Source organism: Ursus arctos, unplaced genomic scaffold, assembly GCF_023065955.2.
Source record: "Ursus arctos isolate Adak ecotype North America unplaced genomic scaffold, UrsArc2.0 scaffold_16, whole genome shotgun sequence".
Taxonomy (NCBI): Eukaryota; Metazoa; Chordata; class Mammalia; order Carnivora; family Ursidae; genus Ursus; species Ursus arctos.
The window spans coordinates 33,567,871-33,593,849 of NW_026622830.1; the positions used below are offsets into that span (position 1 = coordinate 33,567,871).

At 41.8% G+C, this 25,979-nt stretch overlaps 1 protein-coding gene across 8 annotated transcripts in view; it reads left to right on the forward strand.

The window, feature by feature from the left end:
* Window positions 1-25,979, forward strand: part of PLCB4 (phospholipase C beta 4) — a 400,851-nt gene that overhangs the window by 26,206 nt on the left and 348,666 nt on the right. For 4 of the 8 annotated variants that reach the window (XM_044385683.3, XM_044385682.3, XM_057312662.1 and 1 more), the window contains exon 2: window positions 2,806-2,860. The exons of 2 other annotated variants lie outside the window; for them this stretch is intronic. The gene's annotated coding sequence lies outside the window, so the exon portion shown is untranslated. Of the gene's footprint in view, window positions 1-2,597; window positions 2,861-25,979 lie in introns of those variants that run through there. 2 more of the 8 variants (XM_057312661.1, XM_044385681.3) reach the window with 2 other exon arrangements.

Consider the following 25,979-nt stretch of genomic DNA (forward strand, 5'->3'; position numbering starts at 1 on the left):
GCTTTACACATGCATCCTTTTCCAAACCATGACATAAATCCTGCTTTTTAATTTATGTCCAGTGTCAGATTTCCAATAGTGGTGTCTGGCAGGGTCAGTAAGTCAAATTCTGAGGCTGTGAGGATGATTTTACTTGGTATGTGACTTTCCCTGCTTATTGTGAAAGCTGGGTACTAGCCTCATATGACCCCTCCCAGTGTCTTTTCAAATTCTAGCCAAATTAACGGTATATTCTAGAGCGTGCCCAGCTTTCGGCTGTACCCCAGTGACAGACCACTCTGCTACATAAGTGGGTTGCAGATCTGAGAGTTTATATCTGTGATCCCAAAGCTTGCACCAATAAAGTCTTTCTCTCTCTCTCTTTTAAAGATTTATTTATTTATTTTTAGAGAGAAGGAGAGAGAGAGTGTGCAGGCGGAAGGAGCAGAGGGAATGGGAGAGAGAGAAACTCAAGCAGACTCTGCGCCAAGTGCCCCATGAGGGGTTCGATTTCACAACCCTGAGACCATGACCTGAGCTGAAACCTAGAGTGGGATGCTTAACCGACTGAGCCATCCAGGTGCCCCCTCCCCTTTTTTTAATGATCCCCTCTTGCATCTCTTATTTAGAAAGATTTTAGTTCAGGGAATAGGTCGCATTGATAATAATTATAAGTCATCCATTTCCCTACTATTAGTAATCAAAGGCATATTTAATGACCAGTAATTTCTGACAATCATGAAAAAAGCAGTATTTCTATGTTTCTATCACTTAATTTAAAGCAGACATATTTGGAATAATAACAAAATGAGGAAGGTAGGTATTACTGTTATTCGGCATTTGAGATATTGAAGAGAGCTCCAAGGCCGTTATCACTTCATCTATAAAACTGTAACTGTAGGCTGTTCATTTTTTCTAGTGTGATATTTAATTTTCAAATTGTTTGCTAATTTCCCAAGTTATTTCCCTTTTGTGTTGAAGGGTGTTTGGGAAACAGGAAGGTTGTGACATCGATGATGTGTGCATCTCTCTCTCTCTGTCGTATTTTCACACATCACTTTCATTGGATGACCATCTTTTACATTTCTGTTATGGAAAATTTTAAATATAACCAAAAAGTAGAGTAGATGCTACAATGAACTTTCATGCATCCTTCATTAAATTACAACAAACTCACTCACTGACATGTGTTTCCTCTGTTACCTGTCCTCGTCCGCAACCCCGACTGGATTGTTTCAAAGCAAATCCCAGATATCTTATTATTTCTGGATGGTCCATTATAAACTGAAGATCTGTGAGAAGCTCCGTACCCGTTTTTACCGGGCCATAGATTATGATTTGGCTCAGTGTGTGCGTGTCGAACCGTGTTTCTGAATCAGTCATCAGTTTGTCTTGACTCTTTGTCGTTAGCAGAATTTACCTGCACCTGTGATTTCAGAGCATAGAATGGGCCGCTCTTACCCTAACTGGGCGCTGTTGGCAGTGAGAGAGCCAGAGTCATGCTCGCTCTGAAGAGAAGCAGGAGAGACAGGCCCCCGATGCTGGCTGACTTTGGGGAGTCCACGCAGGGACTTTGAAGGAGAGAAGTTCTGGAGCTAAGTGTGACCAAGACAGTTGTACTCAGGAAGGCTCTCTGCAGGTGTGGCTGGGGTTGCAGGATTCACACGCCTTTCAGTGAGGTGCTGGGAGAATTTCTTCCTTTCAGTTTACTTTAGGGTTAAAGAGGGTTTTTATTGTCAGAAAGGAAGGTGGCAGCTGGAGGAAGCACAAGCGACTCTAGGGAGTCCCCATCTGGTGTGTGTGTATGTGTGTGTGATTCCATTTACTCCGGAGTGGGATCTCCATGAATTAATGCACCGACAGTCATTTCAAATTCTTGAAGCTCTTTTGGGTTAGAAATTGTGGTCATTGTTTTTCAATCTACACATCATTATCCCCGCTGGAAGTTAAATTACTTTACACATGGAATCTAACATATCAGGGTCAGAGTCACAATTACAGTCTCGCGGACAGTATTCCATTGGCTGTTTTAATTAGATTTGGTAGAAACGGTTTATAGGAGTCGATGATTAACTTATATTAAACTATAAACCATTTACTTCCTTATTTGGGCTTGAGTATATAAAGTTAAAATATTAGAATAATTTAATGTATGCCAACAAGTCATTTTGAAAAGAAAAGTCACATTTAGTATTTATTAGGGACTAGCAGGTTTCTATGTCAGTTATTTATTGAAAACAATAAATGTGAAATAAAATCAGAGAGATCTTATTTTGATTTATTTTCCTTTATATATTTTGCTTGATCCAGAAGTTTTAGCCAAGACAAATCGAGCCCGTAAATATGGCTTATTAGCTAGGACCATAAAAAATATACAACAGAAGGTAACAGCTGCTTATAGTTTTGTTACCTTCTGTTACCTACACAGGTTATTACAACTTCTTCACCTCATTTCCCCCCTGGAAAAATAGAAACAGGAGTGAAATTTTATTTGTTTACCTCATGGAATGAAAGTATTGAGTATATGTCATTGGCATAGATGTGAAGTAAATGCTTCAATTCTAATTTTGAAAAAATTCCTATTTATTTTGATCTGTTTCCATTTGATTTTGTTCATTTGCTCCTTAGAAATCAAATCATTGGAATCCAAATCTTTAAAATATTTCATTGAGACAGAGATGAAGAAATATTTTAAGTCTAACTTCAAAAATTTCCATTTGTGTAGTATTATTAATGAAGCCATAACATCAGGAGATTAGAGTGCTATGGTCTTCAAAGCTCATCTGTTATTAGTTGGATAGTCTTTCTTCTTTTCCACCCCCACAGGAAAAGACGGTTACTCTACAGTACGGAATCCTGAAACGTGATCTTTCTTAAAAAGGTAGGCGTATATGCTTTTTAAAATTAATTTGTGACATTTAAAAAAATTTTATCTTGAGTAAATTACAACCCGAGACTACTTAATCAAGAAGCAATTTTTATGCTGCTAATGCGTGCCATTGTGCATTGAATTAAAACCTCAGATTCAGCTTTCTAAATTCAATACTGAATTTCCCAGTCTTTTTAAAAGCAGATCTATTTTGAGTGAATTGTTGATGTCTATAGCAGTCAATGCATGTGAAATGTAATAAGTGAATGTCTCTCATTTTAAAAATTGAAAGAGATTAATTTCCGCCTATCTTGGTGAAATACATTCTTTTTTTTTCAGTGGGTGACTTCATTCTAGGAAGCCCAGGGAGCTTGGAAGTATAACATGGCCTATGGTTGTGATATCTAATGTTGTGATATCTAATGTTTTTTTCGGTGAGATTTCTTTTTCAGAGTGTGGACTGTGGTTTGCGTGATGCTTTGTTAGACCTTGCCCTTCTTTGAAGCTGGAATGATAATTGGGCTTAATGGCAGCATAAATAATTTACATTATACATCTTGATACTTTGCAGCTGTAACCAAGTTGTGGGCATTCTTAGGTTTAGGGAGCTTTCTGTAATCTGTAGAATCTCTAAGAGGTTTCTAGATTTCATGGACTGAGCTCCGAGCCTAGTGGTTGCTTTTGTTTTCACCTGGTACCTTTTACTCTGTAACGTGGACCACCGTCGGCCGGTGCTCCTGTTCTAAAAGGTGTGCTCGGGGATTTTTTTTTAAGATTTTATATATTTATTTGACAGACTGAGACAGCCAGCGAGAGAGGGAACACAAGCAGGGGGAGTGGGAGAGGAAGAAGCAGGCTCCCAGGGGAGGAGCCTGATGCGGGGCTCGATCCCAGAACACCAGGATCATGCCCTGAGCCCAAGGCAGACGCTTAACCGCTGTGCCACCCAGGTGCCCCATGGGGGGGATTTTGATTCTAAGGAGAGCGGTGGGTCCCAAGAGGTCCTTGGACACATGAGGGTTATGGTGGGGCCTGATGGGGCTGTCACCCCAAACCAGAGGATCTCCTCAGAGATTTGGGGATGTTTCCAGATCACAGAGGTCAAACCTGACATTGTCCTATTTTCCCTTCAGTTTCCTCCCAAATTATAAAATTTTAGCTGTACGGTCATTTGTGGGCAGAGAGGTTGTGGTGTAGAAACATTCTTCTCCATTTTATAATCAAGATTTTTTAAAAAAAGATTTTATTTATTTAAAAGAGAGAGAGAAAGTGCGCACATGAGCAGGGGGGAGGGATAGAGGGAGAGGGAGACGCAGACTCCCTGTTGACCAGAGAGCCCCATGGGGGACTCGATCCCAGGACCCTGGGATCATGACCTGAGCTGAAGGCAGATGCTTAACTGACTGAGCCACCCAGGTGCCCCTATAATCAAGATTTTTAATGTTGATGGGGTCTTTCTTCATTCTTTTTTTAAAAAAAAATTTTTATTATGTTATGTTAGTCACCATACAGTACATCATTAGTTTTTGATGTAGTGTTCCATAATTCATTGTTTGCATATAACACTCAGTGTTCCATGCAATACGTGCCCACCTTAATACCCGTCACCGGGCTCGCCCATCCCCCACCCCCCTCCCCTCTGAAACCCTCAGTTTGTTTCCCTTCCATCTGTTTCATAAAAGTGACTTTTCACCTCCAGCTTAAAATGGACTTTTCCAGAACATGGCGAGCTCCACCATAGGAACCACTCAGTAAATGCTTGCTTTCATTTTTTCCCTCACATTATTTCTTCAGATTTTGGCTTTCAAGTTGACGTAGAGAAACAAGTTAATCACAGGGAGTGAGCGTATTTTCTGACAAAATGATGATGGGAGGAGAGCAGATGAACATCACATACCTGTTGAGTTAGAACAGCACACTTTCAGGAGATCCAGGTTGTTAGACCTTGATCTTCCTTGAAGCTAGCATGATAATTGGGCTTAACTACAACATAAATAATCTATATTATACATCTGCTACCAGATATACACCGAAAAAATTTGACTTCCAAGTATTAGGAAAGTTGCTTTTTCTCGTTTCTCTAATACCAATCCAAAGCCCCGCTTGTGAACCAAGACCTTCATTTGTGTAACATAACATCACGGAACTGCTGGCCACTTAGGATGCATCTTTAGAAGACGGCTCCTAACCTGTGTGGGTCACAGAGCCCAGGAGGCTGTGGGGTATTCTAAGACGTGCTGGAATCCATGGTGATATCAAGGATTGCTTGCATACTAAGTCAGTACTGTCTCTGCTGTTCATGTCTATTTGACAACTCTGTATAGCTGCTACTGTTATGAGGAAAAATGCATGAATATCAAGTATTACTGACTTAAGAGGAGATTTTTACTATAATGGATTTTCTTAATAGGAGCTAAAGCACTACTACTATAAATGGTTAATAATTTGTTTTGACATTAAAAATGAGTCACCATAATCCGAGACATTGAGAACTGTTGTTTTAGAACGTAGTGAAGGTATCTAAATCAGGTTAGGATTGAGCCCCAGCTCTAACCACAACAGAGCCAGAATGTTCTTTGGTAGTTATGGGGAAGAAATATCCACTTTTTTTTTTTCTGATATTAGATCACTATGTTATTTAAGGCGATGGATTGGTTAGACACCACCAGAAAGTCTAGTCTTGCACTGTCCAGTACCGTAGCCAGAAGCCACATGTGGCTATTTAAACCTAAATTTTAATGGAGAAAATTAAAAATTGAGTTCATCATTCACAGTAGCCGTGGTTCAGGTGCTTAATGGCCACATGTGGCGAGAGGCTATATCCTGGACAGCACATAGATGGAACATTCCCATCATCACAGAAAGTGTCTTAGGCAGTGCTGGATATGATTGTCTATACTTTTAATAGCTTTGCCCCTGAGGTCCTGGCATTGGATGGAGAAGCCAGAGCCTGGTTTGCCTCATAGAACCATGGGAGACTTTACGGACACAAATTCCCTAGTGCATCAGTGGAAAAGAAAATTGTTTTCCCCATAATCTTCTTCCTGTTCTTTCTCTCATGACAGCCCCCATCCCATGACAAGAGGCAGGGGTCTGCGTGCATTTGATTTGTTAATGTTTTATTGTGTCTTTGGTAGGCATTTGTCACCATTTGGGCTGCCTGCCATCTGAATCCTTTCCCTAAATTTGGGGGAATCCATTATTGTGAGAAGCTGGGTGGGTGAGAGTGCCCTGTTCCTCTTTATTTCCTAAACAGAAACGCCCACATTTGTGTTTTTCCTGACTTGTGCCAGCTAGCAGGAACACAGGATCAAGGTCTGGCAAGCATGGCACTGTGCCTTGGGAGTGATAACTCAAAGGGGCAGAAGGTGCTTTAGAATTCTGCCCATCACGGTGCAGGCAGCGGCACTGGTGGCTGTGGACAGAGCCAGCTGTAGTGCCCAGGGCCTGTGGCTTTGGTGGTAGGTGGTTCGGCTCTGGCGAACAAAAGAGAAACACTAAGGAAAACAGCTTTTCTGCATATGTAAGTAGCTGAGAGTAGCTTCACCTTTTCCAACTAACATCCTCTTCTACATGGATTCATAATAACAGGATAACAAAAGAACATCACGAGAACCAGAAATCAGTGATTCCTTATAAATTAGCCATAACACGGGTAAGATATTCTGATATTCATTTTTTTTTAAAGATTGTATTTATTTGAGAGAGTGAGCAAGAGCGAGAGAGAGAGCACCAGCAGGGAGAGGGGCAAAGGGAGAGAGAGGAGCAGACTCCCTGCTGAGCAGGGAGCCCGATGTGGGGCTTGATCCCAGGACCCTGAGATCATGACCTGAGATGAAGGCAGACGCTTAACCGACTGAGCCACCCAGTGCCCCGATATTCTCATTTTCTTTTATGAAAAGAAACACTTTCATTATTGGTAAATAAAAGACTGCATATATAAGAATTATGGGCACCCTCCTTTGGATTAGTAATGGGACAACTCTTTATATTTTTTTATTTTTTGGTAGAGATTGGTGTTTATAATGCTGTTTCTTACTGAGAACTTAATCAAAACCGTTGCCTGTGAGCAATCACAACAGTTTGGATTCTTGCCACCTGGGTCGACTGGCCTGTTTTATTTGTTTCCCAGAATAAGTAGACTGTGGCACGTTGTTGTACGTTGTGCTTGAGTGTGTAGTCTGTTCTTCCTGTGTGCTGCTTCCCCACTCTGACGCACACAGCAGCTGTGTGACACGTGTGTCATCGTGTGTGTCAGATCTGGGGCAGGGCTTCGAAGGAACCCCATGCTCTATCTTCCTTCTTCCTCTGCTTGGGTCTAGATGACCATGGACCATAGCGGGTGTTGGGAAGACAGGATGGAAGAAACCTGGGCCTACATGGCTGTGTGAAGGAGGGATTTTCCCCAGCCAGGAACACCCACATATTCTTGAATAGAAAATCTTTTTTTTTTTAAAGTTTTTATTTATGGAAGTGATCTGTATATCCACTGTGGGGCTCGAACTCATGACCCCGAGATCAAGAGTTGCGTGCTCTTCCGACTGAGCCAGCCTGATGTCCCTTGAATAGGACATCAATGGCAATATTCGCAGTCTTTCTCAGTAATAATTCTATGCAGTAGAAGAGGGAGCATAAGTTACGTGAACATGAGAGAGAGAAAGAGGGAGGGAGAGAGAAAATGAAACTTCTTTTGTGTTGAGCCTTTATGTATTTTTGGATCTATTTGTTACAAAAGCTGGTATTACTCATGTACACCCTCATTCAGCACATAAATCTCATCATTTCTTCTTATCATTATTAACTGACCTTCCATTTTTAGTTACCTTTTATCTGGAGCCTACCTCTCCACTGTTGGCCTGGGTTAGACACGGAGTCACAATGAGGCTGCGGAAGAAGCTAGGCACACATCTCCCTGCACTGCCTCATGCTGCTCACAGACAGACCTCAGAGCTAGAGGGGAGCTGGATGCCTCCTTGGAGAAACAGTTGGTCACTTTTGCAAAATAGAGATGCAGCATTTTGAGTGACTTTCTAGCCATGAAGATGATGGTATCTGAGTATCCAAGTTCGGTGACTAAGTTTAGGTTCATAAATGTGTAGAACACCGTTGACGGTCTTATTAGAAAGCGTTGGGTTTCTTGGCTGAAGGGTTTCATGTAGACCTTAGAGGCAGACAGTGAGGGTGGAAAGGATGCTGTGAAATTATCTTAGATTAAAACAGCGGAGGAAAGCGTGTGATGTTCATTCAAAAGTCTCAAATGTGGTGGTTCAAGAGATTATCCATTTTATGTTGGACATCACGTGCAAATGATTGGTTGTCAGAGATGAGGCATTAGGGGCTTAATGTTTCTGCTTTGTAGTTTACTGTGTATTAGCTGATAACGTTTTCCTCTCTAAAATGTGGAAATAGCAACTGTGCACTTGTGAGGTTATTAATAGAGGTTTTATGCATGCTAATATATTTGAAATGTTTAAGTCCTTTGGGGGAAAAGTGCTTAATAAACACAAACAACTACTGATGTTAACAGTTCATTCCTGTTGACTAAGTACACGGCCATTTATTTCTCTCTTAATAATGTCAGAACATCTTAGAAGTGGTACGTCGTAGCTTGAACAAAATAGGAGACGTTTTTAGCCTCAGCACTGTGTAACCTGTGACAGATGATTTCATCTCTTCTGCTGTATGCTTTACTGTTTAAAGGTATTATTCAGCAAGGTTGTGATGAGTAAAGTAAAAGTTTGCACAGAAGAGCCACATGGCTGTCATTTCTCCCTCCATTACGAAGGTGATAATATTTAAGTCTAACACTGTTCTTGTAGGAACCCTACAAACTCAACCCTATTGTTTCTACTCTTCTTCAAGCGTGCTTCCCCACACACTGTCCTTTTTAACACAGCGGTGCCTACTCTGTGCCGTAGTTGGGAGTGTATCTCGAACTTCTCCTTAGACCCCTTGATACTCTTAAAAATTGAGAGGGTCTTTCAATGGCTTTACTTTATGTAGCTTATGTCATAAATATTTGCCATATGAGGAAGGAAAATGGGGGCACTTGAGAATGTTTATGTATTAATTCATTTCCAGTAAGTAAAAAACCCATCTTATGTTAACATAAAAAACTGTTTTAAAATGGAAAATGACTATATTTTTCTAAAACAAGTTAACTTTGGTAAGATGAATGGCACTGTTTGATAGTTTTGCAGATCTCTAATTTCTGGCTTTGTAGAAGATACCTGGATTCTCTTGTTTGCTTCTGCAGTCAGTTAACTGAGATTTCAAACAGGATAAAGCCTCTGTAAGTCTCCACCTTGTGAGACACTGAGAGTCAAAAAAGGCGAGGGGGCACCTGGGTAGCGCAGTCGTTAAGCGTCTGCCTTCGGCTCAGGGCGTGATCCTGGCGTTCCCGGATCGAGTCCCACATCGGGCTCCTCTGCTATGAGCCTGCTTCTTCCTCTCCTACTCCCCCTGCTTGTGTTCCCTCTCTCGCTGGCTGTCTCTCTGTCACATAAATAAATAAAATCTTAAAAAAAAAAAAGGCAAATCATGATGAAAATAGTTTGGACCTCCCGGCCCCCCTGACATGCCACTACGCACCATACTTTGAGAATGCCTGCACTATACGAAAGCCCTAAAGCCTGTCTTTAGAGTATCTCCAGTTTTGTCACTTACTTTGTACCAGAAATATCCCTTCCAGTGAGTGAGGTTGTAGTAAGAAAGCAAAGACAAGAAGAAAAATTGCGTGACTTATTAAACACATTCTCTTTTGGTTTCATGTACAGAAGGCTGCATCACCTAATGACCCAAATGGAACATTTGAAATATCAATACGTGTCTCTACCTTTATCTCTCCAACGGACAGGTGTGCCTAAGTGTTGGTAATTAGGATTACGATCTTTTACGTTTGTGTTGAGATAGTGGGCCATTCTCAGATGTTAGTGAATGGATTCTTCAGACACAATGACTTCCGTATAAGACATCAGTGGCATACCACAAGAAGTAATTGTTTATTTATTTTTTGCACTGACTTATCATTTTATGTTATTTATTCCAATGAGCGTTTCTCGCCTGTGGGTCTATAGGTTGGCTGGGATTTGAACAACCTGGCTAGGCTCCTCTGGACTTGGCTCCAAGCTGTGGGTCGGGTTCAGGGTTGCCCCTGAGTCTCCCTCTTGAGACTTGCACAGGCCATGTTCTTCTGTCATGGCAGAAGTGTAAAGACCACGCAGAAACTTGTAGTGTCTCTAAAAGCCCGTACTTGGAGTTGACCCACCATCACTTCAAGCTTACATACCATTGATAAAGCAAACTGCATAGCGAAGCTTAATATCAGTGTGGCAGGAAAGTATATTCTTCCAGCGGAGAGGGTGAGGGTAGGTAGGGAGAAGAAAGAGCTAACTGTTGGCTTTAACAATGTGCAATTCTAAAATAGTAAATAACCCTTTCTACCTGGCTAATTCTTTTTTTTTTTTTTTAAGATTTTATTTATTTATTTGACAGAGAGAGAGACAGACAGCGAGAGAGGGAACACAAGCAGGGGGAGTGGGAGAGGAAGAAGCAGGCTCATAGCGGAGGAGCCTGATGTGGGGCTTGATCCCAGAACACTGGGATCACGCCCTGAGCCGAAGGCAGACGCTTAACCGCTGTGCCACCCAGGCACCCCCTACCTGGCTAATTCTTAATCAGAAAAATCACTCAGGGGCCAAATTTTAATTTTAGGCTGCCATTGTCCCATTGATTGTATCTTCAAAGTAGCACTGGCATCTGGCGCTTACCCCCTTTTCACGGTCACTTTTCCAGGTGTTCTTCATGCTATCGATCTGAACTGTTGTGAGAGCCTTTAAATTGGTCTCTGGCCTAGTTACTGTTGCTGTGCAACCAACCACCCAAACCTAAGTGCTTAAAACAACAGCAACCTTGAATCTGCTGTTAGGGCGGGGTTCCGCGGAGAGGGCTCGGCTCTGATCCTCCCGGCATCTGCTGGGGTGTTTTGCCCGGTGCTGGGGGATCCACTGCAGCAATGATTCACTCACACGCCTGGCAAGTGGAGATAGCTGTCTGTCTACTGGGAACTAAGAACCAGGAACCTCAGATTATCTCCCTGTGGACTTTCCATGGAGTACTTGGGCTTCCTTATAGCATGGTGGCTATGTTGCAAGTGTGAGTGTCCCAAGAGATAGGATGTGAAAGGTGTCATTTTCTTTTTTTTTTTTAATTTTTATTTAAGTTCTAGTTAACATACAGCACAATATTAATTTCAGGTGTACCATATAGTGATTCAACACTTCCATACAATACATCACAAGTGTACTCATTAAAAGTGCTCTCCTTAATCCCCATCACCTATTTCACCCATCCCACCACCCACCTCTCCTCTGGTAATCATCAGTTTGTTCTCTGTAGTTAAGAATTGATTTTTTTGGTTTGCCTCTCTCTTTCTCTCTCTTTACCCCTTTGCTGATTTGTTTTGTTTCTTTTAAATTCCACATATGAGTGAAGTATGGGATTGGTCTTTCTCTGACTTATTTCAAATAGTGTAATACTGTCTAGCTCCAACCATATCATTGCAAATGGCAAGAATTCATTCTTTTTTATGGCTGAGTAATATTCTAAAATTATATATATACCACATCTTCTTTATCCATTCATCAGTTGGTGGACAGGTGGGCCGTTTCCATAATTTGGCTGTTGTTGATAATGCTGCTATAAACATCGGGGTGCATGTGTCCCTTGGAATTAGTATTTTTCTGTCCTTTGGGTAAATACCTAGTAGTGTATTTGCTGGGTCATAGGGTGGTTCTATTTGTAACTTTTTGAGGAAACTCCATGCTGTTTCCCAGAGTGGCTGCCCCAGTTTGCATTTCCACCAATAGTGCATGAGGGTTCCCCAGAAAGGTGTCAGTTTCTTAAGGTTTGGGCTTGAGAACTGGCCCAGTGTAACGTCCACTGGAGTATATCAATCAGGCAATTACAAAGTCCACATTCAAGGGGAGAGGGCATAGACCCCACCTCTCAACAAGAGGCATGTCAAAGAATTTTGGGCCCATGTTTTAAAACCACCATACTCTCTCTGCCTCAGTTCTTCTCACCCCCAAATCGCCCATGTTTGCATCCTGCCTCCAGACTTGTCTTCCTAAAGCATAGCTCTGTTCATGCCATAGCTCACCATTGTCTACCAAATAAGAAGTAAATTAATCTTGCATGCAGAATGATCCATTTGTCACCTTTTATCATTCCCTGTGTTCCAGCCAACCTTTGCCTGGGGTTTTTCTCCTTTTGCCTCCTTTTTCTTTTTCTCTTTCTAGAATATTATCCCTCTGATCTTTTCACATCCTGACATTCTGTGCTTAAAATAAATGCTACCTTCTCACAAAGATTTCCTTGAGCTCTCCATTATTTTGCAGTGCGTCCTTGTGCATTCTCCCACTGTACATTTTATCTGTGCCTTTTTAGAGACCCCCCAGTTGCTATCTTATGTAGGAATATATGCAAGTGTATGTATCTTACATACTCCAGTGGATTTTATGTTCCTCAGAGGGGCTTCATATTTTTATGTAATATTAATCTTCAGTTGCACCAGTATTTTGAGATCTATGTCACAGGGCTTGCTTTTTTCTTTTTCTTAATGAATGAATTGAGAGTATGAATGGAATTACAGAGTATGCTTAGACTCATGTGAAAACCTACCAGAAGCACTATGATTGTGGATTAATAAGGTTGCTGGTTGGCCACAAAATAAGTAAAAATAGGTTGATGACTTAATTATAACATGAATGTTAGGAAGAATTATTGAAAGAAAGATTTCACTTATAATGACAACGTCGCTGTATGGAAGTAGGGAGCAAGCTACCTAGACATCTGAGGGACTGAGTGAAGAAAGCTAGAAAACTCAATTGTAGGATATAAAATACGTTTCAAATAGGTGGAGAGGGATAGTCCATTCCTGGAAAGTAAGATTCAGTACAATTACATACAATTGTCATTTTTGCTTAATTAAAGCACAAACATGATACAATCCCTATCAAAACTGGGGAACTCCAAAATGATTCTGATTTTGATCTGGAAGAATGAACCTATAAACCCCCCCAGAATTATAAGAAATATTTATCAAAGGTACTTGCCATCTCAAATATTAATTATATGAGTTAATGATGATTTAGCAGAGGTATTGGTACAAGAATATATCAATGAATAAAATACAGAGTCTATAGGTAAGTTTATATATAGTAGGTGATAGGGTTGGCATTTCATATTGGAAGGAAAAAGATAAATTAGTCAGTAGATGTTGGGACACCTACCTAGTCATCTGGAAGAGTGAAGCGGAATCCGTACCAGGCAACTCATGCGAAAATAATTCTAGAAGATAAAAATTATAAATGTAACAAGGTAAACTATAAACATATGTGCATAATATATGAGTCGATATTTTTACCATCTTTTGGTGGGAAGCACATCTCGAAGTAGAAGACATGAAGGAAACGTTCAAAAGAAGAAACTACATACAACATTTTAAATCTTTATTATTTTATTTTAGTATGTGGGAAATCATCTGAACTTGTTTGAAAGTTTGTGTAGAATAGAATCAGCAAAGGGCCGATGTCCCTAATGTACACAGTGCTCTTATAATAAGCTCTTACAATTTCATCAATAAGACGAAGGTCTTCATAGAATTGTGAGAGGGAAATATAAACAGGTAATTCATGAAATAATGAGTACAGGGCCAGCAAACATATGAAAAGGTGTGCAAACCTGCTAGCTATCAAAAGTGCAAATTAAGTCAACAGCGGTACATCTCTGTAAACGAAATGGTACAAATAAAACAAAAACAAACAAAATATGTCTACAATTGGGATGGTGTGGGGAAGCAAGTACTATGATGTCATTTTTCTCAAACTGAGGTGAAGCTCCATATTCCCCAGTCTGTTTCTGGCTGATAATAGATACATTTGTAAAATACGGTAAAAATACATAGCCAAAAAAAAAAAAGACAATGAATAGTACACAAAATCTCAAATATATTTCTGTGTATTTCTAGAAAATGTTCATCAGATATAAAATTATTCTGTCAAATGCCTGTGCAAGTTTCTAAATAATTTACTCCCAGTTTCCGAACCAGTCTCGCGGTGGACCCGTTACGAAATGTTTGCGGTCTGGAAGCATTTTGTGGGCCATACTCTGAGAAGTGCCGCTTCCATGCGCTAATGGGAGTGCATTTTGGTTCAGTCTGAAGGGAAGGTTTCATTATGTATGAGATTTTAAATGTGCAAACTCTTCTGTTCCTTGGAACTTATTGTAAGGCCATAATCAGATAGTAGTGTCAGACGGAACCCCAATAGTCTTCAGTACAGTAATGGCTAACTAGTTATGGTACAGACTGTGGAATACTGTGTAGTCATTATAAGTAATTAGGTGAATATTGTATACTTTTTTTACAGTAGAAAGCTCACATATATGTAGAAAGAATAGTATAAAGAATCCCCATACAACCATCACCCGGCTTCAGCTATTACCCACTCAAGGCCAGATTTGTCCCTAGCCCTTCGTACTGGATGTGCATTTATTTATGTGCAAAGATGACCATGACCTTCTGTAAATAAAAAAGAATAGGTCATAGAGGATCATTATTTCACCCATTTAAAAATTTACTGATTGCATTCCTACCTCAGGAATGGCATTATTCTAAGAGCTGGGGCTTCACAAGGGGATAAAAAAAGATAAAAACTCAGCTAGATGCTTCCATTCTCATAGGGAAGACAGCACAATAAACTACCAAAATTACAGTATATAGTTACCTGTCACTACTACAGAGAAAAGTCAAGCAGTGAAGAGAAATAGGGAGCATCGGGGGCACTGTAGTTTTAGGAAGGATGGACAGAGAATGGCTCCCTGAGGAGGTGGTCTTTGAGTCAAGACCTTACGTTGCTAAGATGGAAACATGCAGCTATCTTCGGGGAGGTGGGGGTGGCAAATGCAGACACCCTAAGGCAGAAAGGAGCTTCATGTGTGTGCGGAAGAGCAAGGAGGCCCCTGTGACTGGATTGAGCCAGAGTATGGGGACACGAGGGCAGAAATTGTAGGGGAGACCATGAAGGGTCTTATGGACCCCTGTGAAGACATCGGCTCCTACTCTGAGTGAAATGGGGAGCCACTGGAGGGATTTGAACCTAGGACTGATATGAGGTTGCTTATATTTTCAAACACTCACTTTGGCTGCTGAATTGAGAATACACTGTAAGAGGCAAGTCCAGAAGGAGGAAGATCAGATGGCAGGTTATCTTGAGAGCCAGGGACGACATGGATGATACTAATTGGGACAAGGGTGGGAAGGGTAGAAGTGGTTTGCAGGGGTCAGATTTTGATCTATTTTGAAGGGAGAGTCAGGGATCCCGTGTAGGATGTGAGAAAGGGAGAGTTGGTAAGGGTGGTTCTAAGGTTCGGGCCTGGGCACCTGGAAAGATGAGTTGCTGTTTACGAGAAGGGGAAAGACTGCATCACCAGAGGTTCGAATGGGCAAGATCAGGAGTTGGTTTGGGATGCGTTAAATCTGGGAGTCCATCAGACATCCAGGTGAAGGTGTCCCGCAGATGGTTGGATACAAGGGTCTGGAATTCAGGGAGAGGTCTGGGCTGAAGATGTATAAATGTGGGAGGTCTGAGTCTAGGTGAGATCACCAAAGATGTGAATGCATGTGGAAAGCTAAGAGGTCTGAGGACTGTGCCCAGGGCCATTCACCCTGAAGGGCAAGGAAATGAGGAGGGATCAATATTAGCGATAGGGGAGAGAGCTGATGGAGTAGGAGGAAAACCCAGGGCGTGGGGGGAAGCCCACTGACAAGTGTTGCAAGGCGGGCGGAGTAATCAGAGGCCTGTCAAGGCCTGTAGATTTGACCCAACAGAGAGTTCCGATGAAAGTCTGACCAATGGGCGACGCCAGCTTGGATTCCTTACTGGCGTGTGAATTGTGAAGCATGGAGATGATGAGGACGAAGATACTAATTATTGTCATTTGAAGAATTCAGAAGGAACAGTGTCTTCTTAGTTCTTTGTCACGAATGTCAAATATATACCCTGCCATTAAAATGGAATATAGCAGCCAAAAAGGAAAGGAAGAAAAAGAAACAAATTACTGAAAGACAGTTTTTCCACGTCGTGTCAGAGAGTGTAAATTAATTATAAAGCTGGTTGATGCCAGTGCAGCTGGCCGAACTCGAATTACACTTTAGTAGGGAACATCCACGGGGAAAGGCCCGGTGAGAAAGTGAAGTCAACTGAAAGAGAGAGAGAGGGAGAGGGAGAGAGAGAGAGAGAGAGAGAGAGAGGAAGAGAAATGGAGAGGGGGAGAGGGAGAGGGGGAGAGAGAGAGAGAGAATAGGAGAAACACGGAAAACCCAAGAGGATCACTAGTGCTTGAAGCAGATAAGGTTTGTCGAGTCTCCAGGAATAAAACACCAGAAACGTGGTAGCTGCTTTGAACAGTAGTTTTAGCCTGAATAGACTTGAACACACATATATTATTTATAGAGGAATCGTTTTCCTGACACTTAAAACAGTATAACGTGATCCCCTTCAAGGCAAAGGGGTGAATTTGTGTCTCTGAGGCCCCAATACAATGAATGTTTGGGAGATGCCACCTCTGAGAACGTCACAGGAATTGTGCCGGAGTTTCATCTCTAGGTGTCGATTTGATAAAAAGCTATCGCATTTTTGGTCACTTTCTGCAGAAAATATTGATACAAATGTTCAAATAAAACCTTAAAATATAATTTTACTAGTTTCCCTATTTAGAAAGGAAAATCTCACCATTTTCACTTGCACGGAGTTCTTGTGGGGTCTGAATGCACAAGTTTGGGAAATAATTTTTTTCCCCCAGTGGGCTAAAATAAAATGATTGCTGCTTGAATAAACATTTTGAACACCCCCCCCCCCGAAACACACACACAATACACATATTCTAGTGCTTATCAAATTACGAAAGCTAAGTTCAGATAAAATAACAGGAGGTTTTTTCCTGGCATCAGCCAAGAGTTATTTGGAAAACAGGCAGAACAAGTTAAAGTGTAAGCCTAATATAGCGAAGGGAAAGATTTGTGTGCCAGGCACAGATGGAGTAAGTTCATTCTCACATAAATATTATCTCTTTGTTCTTGCCAGGGCTGAGATGCAGTCATTGTCTTAATTAACTCAGGGAATTTTCAGTTATGGCTCCGAAACTTGAGTCTACTGGAAGCTGTCATCCGGCTTTCTGTTACCCTAACTAGCGGTGACCTTCAGTGGGCTACGTATCGAAATTAGGTCTCAGCGATGGGTGTGAAGGGGCAGATTCACTTCTGTCTTCCAGTTTTTATGTTCTGTACATCCATTATTCAAGTTTACAGACAAGTTTCAACCGAGAAGCCTAGCCGCTTTTCTATTATTAATAAATGGACATTTGATTCACCAGAACTCAGCTCTTTTTGCAGGGTGTTAATTTGTGGAACATTCTGAAACCCAGCATGGAAGATGAAGGCATTGTCAGGGATAACATACAGTCTTGCAACTATTTTGTTTGGAGTTTATTATTGTTATTTTTTGATCTGCAATAAAAATTACAGTTGAAAATAGGGAAAATATACATCTGACCCCAAAGAGCATTTATACCGATTAGCATTTATTTCAAAAAAAGTTGGATCTTTAAGACATGGGATTTAAACATCCTTCCATTCATACAGGTATTATGGTCTCAGAGACATAGAAATAGCTCTCAAGCTACGATTTCTCTTCTATTTACACCATCTGGGGGAAAATAAAGAGACTGAATGGTGTTTAGATTATCTCTACACATTTAAAATTTCTCTCCAAGCCTGATGTGATGGTTGGCATCTGAGAGAATAAACAGGAAATTAGAGAGGCAGAGGTTCTCCTTCATCTTTCGCCAGGGCTGGGCTCCTTGCTTCATTTATTTTCATAGGACACCCGAAATCTGAGAACGGTGTTTAAGCCAACCACATTTCTTTTATAGCTGGTCTACACGTGGCAGTCCACAGATTGCCAGACTTTTCTGCTTTTCAAGTGAGTGTATCGACATTTGAAGTACCAAATGTATTTCTGGTCAATGAATGGTTTAAAACAAAGAAAGTTGAACGGTGTGGCAGTTTTCATCATCCTAAAACTAACACTTTTTTTTTTTTTTCAAATGATGATAGTGATACGTGTGTATTCCAGGAAATTCAGAAAATTAGTATAATCTGAAATCCTCCAACCCACAGAATCCCCACTGTTGGTATTTTACCGTCATTCTTTTGAGATCTACCTGTATTCCTTAAGTCACTGGTTTAACACACACTCCTGTTTCCAGGAGGAGCGGGTAACAATGTTAATGGGTGTTCTGGGGAGAAAAAAAAAAAAAAAGCTTTCCATGGTCACATATGTTTGGTAAATGCCAGGTTGAGTAATGTCAGACTCAGCTTTGTCACAGACGCCTTCTTCAGGGCTGGACCTTCTCAGGACTCCACTCCACCTGGGAGGGATGTCTGCTCTTAACCCTGCAGGTACAGACCTGCTTTGACAGCATACCTACTAACGTTGTGCGGCAGAGTCCTAGAGACAGCGATGCAGATCGCATTTGGTTTTTGTTAGTTTTAGAAAATCGAGGTCCCGTGCATCTGCAAACCGCTTTCTCCACTGAACATATTATGAACGTTTTGGACTTTAAAAAAATATATGTTTCCAAAAATCGCTTTCCCTCTTTGTTGTTTTTCAAAATGGTCCGTTTATAAAAGTTCTGTGTATTCATCTGGGACCTGACCCAGGTGACAGATGATTTCAGCCCTTGGCGATCATCTTGAACGATTCTGAGGTATGAAATGTTTACATTCATTTCGTTTCTGCCTTTTCCCCACCTGTTCCTATAGACCTTTAATTTTGGACAACGGCTGTTGAAGCTTGTGGATTCACAGTCGCTAAAGTTACTGCTAACTGTTGGCTTTGGAAAGGTCTGACAAAAATAGGCTGCTTCTAATGCAAATGGCTTGTTTTCTCTGGTTGGTGGGCACTTCATTTAGGAATAGAGTGTTTTATTTATTGTATTGTAAAAATAGCCTCTTTGAGAAGAATAGCCTGCTCCAAGGAACTCCCACATATTGGATTTTTTTTCCATACAGCAATGATTACGTTGATCTAGAATAGTTATTGCCTTCCCAGAGTCTTTTTTCCACTATGAGTAGAAATGTGCATTTAGTGTTTCTTAAAGCCTGTGAATGGGAAGTATTACTGGCATCCTTCCTTTATGGTTGATTATTTAAAATATTTTTCTACAATTAAAGGCAGACATATATTTGCCTAGAATTGAGATCAAATTAAAAACGGTTCTTCATTTTGGATGTTCCCTTTACCTAGTTTTTATTTCCTTTATCACAAAAATATTCTTGAATCTGAGCACGCAATAATCAGTTTTTATGACCATTTTTTATCAGCTAGTTGGAAATTTAAGAATTTAAGGAAAAATATATTTATCTTTCAAAATGTGTTTATCTTATAAACAAGGGTTTAGTTCAGTGTTGGAGACCTGTTGAAACAGATGCCTTGATCTTTATTGGTTGTCTCAGCCTGATTGATAACCGTCAGTTCGTGTGGCATAGAGAGCGCACCTTTTAAGTATTATAAACTACGCTGTAAAGCCTTTCCTTTTATAAACAGCATATCTGGGCCAGGCCTGGAACACATTCATGGACTGGAAGACTCCATGTGATTCCTGGACAAGTGCATCGCTTTTAAAGACGGAAGCTGAAAGGCATTATGTGTACTTTTGGCATGGGGACTCCTTATAGAGAGTATGCAAATTTCCCCAAGGAAAACCTAATTTGCATGCAAAAGCTCTCGCTATAATTATAACAATTTCCTCCTCCTTTTTTTTTTTTTTTAAATAAATTCAGCCTCTCAACGTGCTAAGTATAAGGTTTTCCCCTTCCCACCAAGACAAGCCTTGCCGAGGGAACTGACTGCTGAAACCCCTCCTGGCAGCTCCCTCGAGCAGCTGACGTGCGTCATTGTAAGGTTTGAGAGGCAGTGACGGGCGGGCAGCGGGGGTCCTGCGTGCCTTGCACGTCATTTATGTGACCGTCAAGGTGCTCTCCGACAGCTTCTGCTTAGAGGAAAAATTGATGGACTCATTAAAGGGGAAAGAAAACGTTGGATGATCAAGTCGTCTTTTTTTCTGAGGGGCTGTGCTCAACATAGTTTAAATTGTAATAAAAATTAAAATGCCTGAAATGTTTCAGAGTTGCTGTCCTCTGCTGCTTTAGCTCATGGGCACCTCCCAAAATGTTTCCTCAGATAGCAACACAAAACACTGGCAGCCCCCCAAGAGAACATTCTTTGAGGACCTCATGGCGGCCGCGAAAGGAAACTTCGTGTTCTGGTCATGCAGGCAGGATGTGGTCTCCTGTCTAAGGTTGCTTTCTGTCTTCCGTGTAAAGTGTATACTTTTACTTATTTTTTTTTTTTCAGATGTGTAATAGGTGGGACATTCAAATAAACAGCTTTATCTTAGTCAGGAAATAGAAGGAATGGGTGTACTGGGAGAAGATCACCTATTATTAGTGACACTTCTGTGGGTTATTAGTTTTCTGATAAACCAGACTGTTAAAATACTAAGTTTTGTTTTCTAGTCACTCAAGCTGCTAAATCTAATACACCAAGTTGCTAAAATAACACCAAACATAATTAGACTTCCATTTGATTCTGAACATTGGATTCAGTGTCCCCGGGTCATTATCAGTATTGTATTCGTGTGACGTTCCAGTGGTGGGGTGTCCCCGTTAATAGAAGGGCAAACAGATTGAGTCGGGTGTATACACCCAGCATCGTGTGGCCTGCAGCAGGGTAGAAGGGCAGGCCCTGAATCCCGCTCACACCTGATGTCTGCTGAAGATGTGTTGTCTGATCTGGAGAGGCTGAAAAATGCATTCAGGTGGGTCTTGCAGATGTGAGGAGCAAAGAAGAGACCCGCATGGCTGAGCTTTGAGCTAGGCAGTGGCCGGTTTGTGTTGCGTTTGAAGGAGAAGTTAGAAAGTGAAAGCAGCAGCCCAGGAGAGGGTTAGAGGTGAGGATTAGGATTGAGTACGTCAGGAGGGTTGGTGATGGCTCGTCTCAGCTCACCGCACTAAGAGTGAAGTGCTAAATACAAAAACTGAAGCTTGTGCCCAGCGCGAAGCCTTCCCCCATCTCCTCTTCAGCAAGGAAGTGAGCGATGAGACTCTTTGGAGATTGGCGAGGGGAGGAAGGATATCAAGTTCTGTTTGTGCATCACGGGGAGAAGCCGCTTAGAGCAGTGGCCAGTGAGATGTTCACAGCCCTGGGTGGCGGAGGCCTGGTCGGGAGCAGGGTCTTTGCCTTATGTCACCGGGAATCCTCCCAGCTTGTTTTAACCACCTGCTTCCCCAGGGAAAGGCGGCCTTCTGGAACCGTTGTGTGGCTCCCAGGGAGAATTAACACAGCTTCCCAGATGCCTGAGTAATGACATTTCTTCCTGTCCCAGCACACTGCTGTAAAAGGACACGCTTCCTCCTGATGGCCTTGACCACCCTCACATTCAAGGGCCTGTGCGTACTGAGTTCTGTTGCCTGGAGGAGGGGAGCTGTGACACCAGCCTGCGGTTGCTGACGATGGCCATGAATCCACCCCGTGGCGGAAGTTCACCCAGTAACTGGCATACTCTCCCTCCCTTACTCTTGTGTCTCCGAGGCATTTGTTCTGCAAATAGTCTCCTTTGTGGACCTGTTTTGCTTGACCAAAGGTGAAGGACTTTTTCTATTTTTCTCCTTTAGTCACTTCCTTATTTTAAGTGGTGAACCTCATTCCTAGGGTTCATTCCTATTCAAGACAATGAATCTATAGACGGTTTTAAAATTTCCATAAATCTCGTTTTATCCATGTGTAAGTCCGGAAGTAACAGTTTGAAACCACGGCAGTGTTGATGGTTCTCAACAAAATTGAAGTGAAATATGAATAGTTTTTTTATCGAGGTAAATAAGGTTATGTCCAGGGATAATACCTATACAACTCTCCCTGAATTCTGCCTTATTTAATAATAATAATGCCTCCACACCATAGTGCTCTAGGAATAATAGAAGACTCAAAAAATTTCGTATAGTATAATTAAAATGTAAATTTAGTTTAATTAACATGAATGTATTCAGTTGATTTATTGACAGGCTGGTTTCCCTTTAATCCTAGTGAATACTTGGAGGTAACATGTTGCTGCCCAGCATTGATAAAGTTTATCCTAAATTACACATTGTAAGTATGATTGTGGGCTCTACGTTCAGCCTTTCTCTGATTTGTAATATGTTTTCTTTACTAAATACTAAATACCACTTTTAAAGTAATATAACAGGAGGTTGGAACATAATAACCAATACCATTTGGGGGCATTTTCAGCCCCCCCATGGGCCCCATATATTTAGAGTAAAAAATGAGAATAGGTAAATAATTTTGTGTCATTCTTCACATATAAAATTAGTAATTCTGATGTTATGCTCCACCTGTATGTATGTGTGTTTACGTACGGCTGCAAATCTTTTATGAAAGACAATGAAAAATTCTGAGTGTCTTAGTGCCCTCCTTCCCTCACTACACTGTTTCTGTCACTCCCAAGAAGTAGCCCCTCTCCTTAGGGTGCTGTTTTTCTTTTCCTTTTATATTTTATACTCTTGCTTCGTGTTTGTGTCCTTTATACATGTGTGTATATATGTGCATGTGTGTATATACACACACACATTCAAACACACACATTTACCACGTACACACACATATGCACACACACACGTACGTAGTGTGTCTATGTATAATTGTGTCGTTATATACGTGTGTGTACACACACGTACCCACACAGTGTTGTGTATCCTGAAACGCTACATGCTGGAACCATTTTGGCTGCCCCCTTCTACCTCACTAGTTGTGTTTCCTCTATCCTTCCTTCAGTCCCACATTGCAAAGAGGAGGGTGCAGCAGGGGGGGTGCTCAGAACGCAGAATTTACGGGGTGTTTGCTCTTAGGCGCTGAGAATCTCACTTGCGTCACCCTGGTCTTAGCCCCTGGCTGCGGCTGGAGAACAACTTTTGGTATTTGATAGGTCAAAATCTTGGCTATTCTTGGCCCCTGTACTTAAGACGGGAGTTTAAAGGAAAGGCTTGTCAAGTTCCATGAGAAATCCCCAAGGAATTTTGACTTGAATTACATGGAATTTGTTAGTTCAGTGGGCCTAACCTTTCCACCTTGGGCCCTTTCTGCCTGGTAACGTCCTCTGCCACCGTTCCCCCTGCACCCCAGCCACGCTGGCCTTCTTGCTGTTGCTCAGACTTGCATACCTCATTTCCCCTCAGTTCACCTTGTGCCCCTGCCTACCACACGCGCTCGATCTTTGCGTGAGTACCTCTTCCTACCATTCCTGTTTCCTGCTCAGCTTTCACCTCCCCGGAGGAGATTTCCAAGGCCACCCTACCTCTAAAGTACCCTGTTTGGGTCACTCTTGTCTTCTTACCCTGCCTTATTTTCTTCACACACTATTCATTGTCTGAAATGACAGAATATTGCTTCTCACTTATTCCTTGGTCTGCCACGGGCTTCTTTGACTAAAATGTCCGGTCTTTGAAAACAAGCCTTCATCTCAAGTCTTGGTTATCATCATATACTAATTTTTTTCTGGAAGCATATTAAAAGAGCAAAAGGAGACAGGGCAAATTAATATTAATAAGGCTTTTTAACCCACGATCTCTAAACTAGTATGATTTTCACATGTAATCAACATAAAAATTGTTGAGCTATTTTGCTTTTGTTTCATTTTGTTTTCAGATTAAGTTCTGAAAATTTAGTGTGTCATTGACACATCAGCCCATGTCAGTTTGGAGTAGCCACGTTTCAGGTGCTCACGAGCCACGTGTGGCTGCTAGCTACCGCGTGGGATAGCGGGGGGCTGGAAAAATGTCTGACATAAGAAGAAATCAATAAATAGTTGCCGAATGGATGAACGAGTGAATGAATGGATGAATGTAACTTGCATGTGTCTAGGCAGTGGAAGGCTGAGTCCAGTGAAGAGTGAAATCAAGTTCCCATAAAGGGTGATTTATTGTTAGGGAAAAGCACGCAGGTAGCACCGGTCCCTTCTCAGAACGCTACTGTGGTATCTGAATGGTTTCCGTTAAGCGTCCCCTTTCTCAAGGCCCTCGTGTGCTAAGCATCCATACTGGGCACTGAGGACATGAGAAAAGTAAGATGAAGTCCTCGGGATGTCTGATGTCTGGTGAGTTGCTAAGAACTTGCTGCCTCACTGTGCTGTAGGTCATGCGTGTTACCGAAACAGCTCTGTGAATTGTGGGTCCCATCTCCCCGGTCTAACTGTTGTTAATATTTAAAAAGTTAGACTACTAGTTGCAGATGCAATCGCTGACCATCCAGTCACTTTCGATCGAACACATTTTATGGGCACTTAGCCTCATGTGAAGGTGCTGAGGGCACTAGACAGTTGCCCCTGTATTGGTTTTAATATGTATTTCCCCAAATTAGATTTTTTTTTAAAGATTTTATTTATTTATTTGACAGAGAGAGAGAGATCGCAAGTAGGCAGAGACGCGGGTGGAGGCAGAGGGAAAAGCAGGCTCCCTGCTGAGTAGAGAGCCCAGTGTGGGGCTCAATCCCAGGACCTGAGCTGAAGGCAGACTCTTCACCGACTGAGCCACCCAAGCACCACCACCCCCATTAGATTCTTAACTCGCCTGAACTATCCTTTAAGCGTGATTCTTAAGCATTTCAGGTATATTTTAGGTGCGTTGAGATTCTAAATGTATATCCAATATGGTCTTTCCTTCTTTTTCAACTTATAATTGGCAAGTTCCCATAGGAAAAAATCATTATTGGTGCTATAAAAGCACTTCTTATCTGTCACATTTGGGAAATGAAAGTTTTGTAAAGGTCAAAAGAAAGTGTGCCCCCAATTATGATGATGACTTGTACATCACAAATAGTTTAATAGCTTGGAACCTATCTTGGTCTCCCTTACAGAGGAAAAAGAGAAAAGGGGGGAAAAACACAAAACCCTTGTCACTCAATAGCTATTCCACCATTTAGATTTAAGAAGGATGAAAAAGAGCCTATTTCAAGGCTTTTATCAACATTAATTCCATACATTCTCTGTGATTTGGAACTACTTAAATTATGTAAGCCCACACGTTTATTAGTTCACCTTTATTAATTTGTCAAGGTTAATGTCTGCATAATGAGTTGAAGATCATTAAAGATTCGTTGGCATCCATCTGCTGGTGTTTACTCAGTGTAGTACTGTTTATAGCTCATCTTGTAGTGTTTCCCGAGGAGATTTCTTTGCCACTGAACCAGTTTTTAAAACACAAGCCATGCTGCTGCCTTAGGCAATGTAAGAATTCTTTTTCTTAATCCTTCAGCACATGACAGCCTATTAGGGAGATCAGATGACGTACCTCTAAGAAGCCAGAGTGTGTTTGCAGACACCGGAGAGCGTGCAGCGACGCCAGCCACTCAGACACATGACCTGGCAGCTCCCCTTTCCCTCGGAGGAAGGATGCCCCTGTGCTCCCCTTCTGGGACGGCCCATGTGCATCATGGGAGCCAGGGAGCTGACTGAGCGCCGTGCTGTCCTGAGGGCCTACTGTGTGCAGCCTCCGTGATGGATCCCCAGTGGAGCCAGCCACCTTGGAGCTAAAAAAAAAAAAAAAAGAAAGAAAAAAGAAAAGGGAGGGTTTAGGGAGGATTCAAAGCCTTCTGTGCATATCTCATTGACAGTTGATTTCATCTGAACTTCCTGGATCTGTTCCTTTTCTAAACCCCTCTCTCTCCTAGCTCCCAGTGCTGTCTCTTTCGCTCTCCCTCCTCATAGCCAGTAATGGTCAGTTGCTCTCCATTCCGGTCCGAAATCTGTCTCACCTCCATCCTCTTGGCTCCATTTTCAGGGTCAATATTCCTCCTTACCTGCAGAGTTCATTTACCTCCTGACTGGTTTCCTGCATTCTCCCGCCCCCCACCTGGTCCCAAGCTCACCTGCGCTCACCCGTCTTCTGTGGGCACCGGTCTGGTCTCCCAGCCCTCTGCTGACGTCGCCTCTGATTTCCCACTGCGCCAGGGAATAAAGT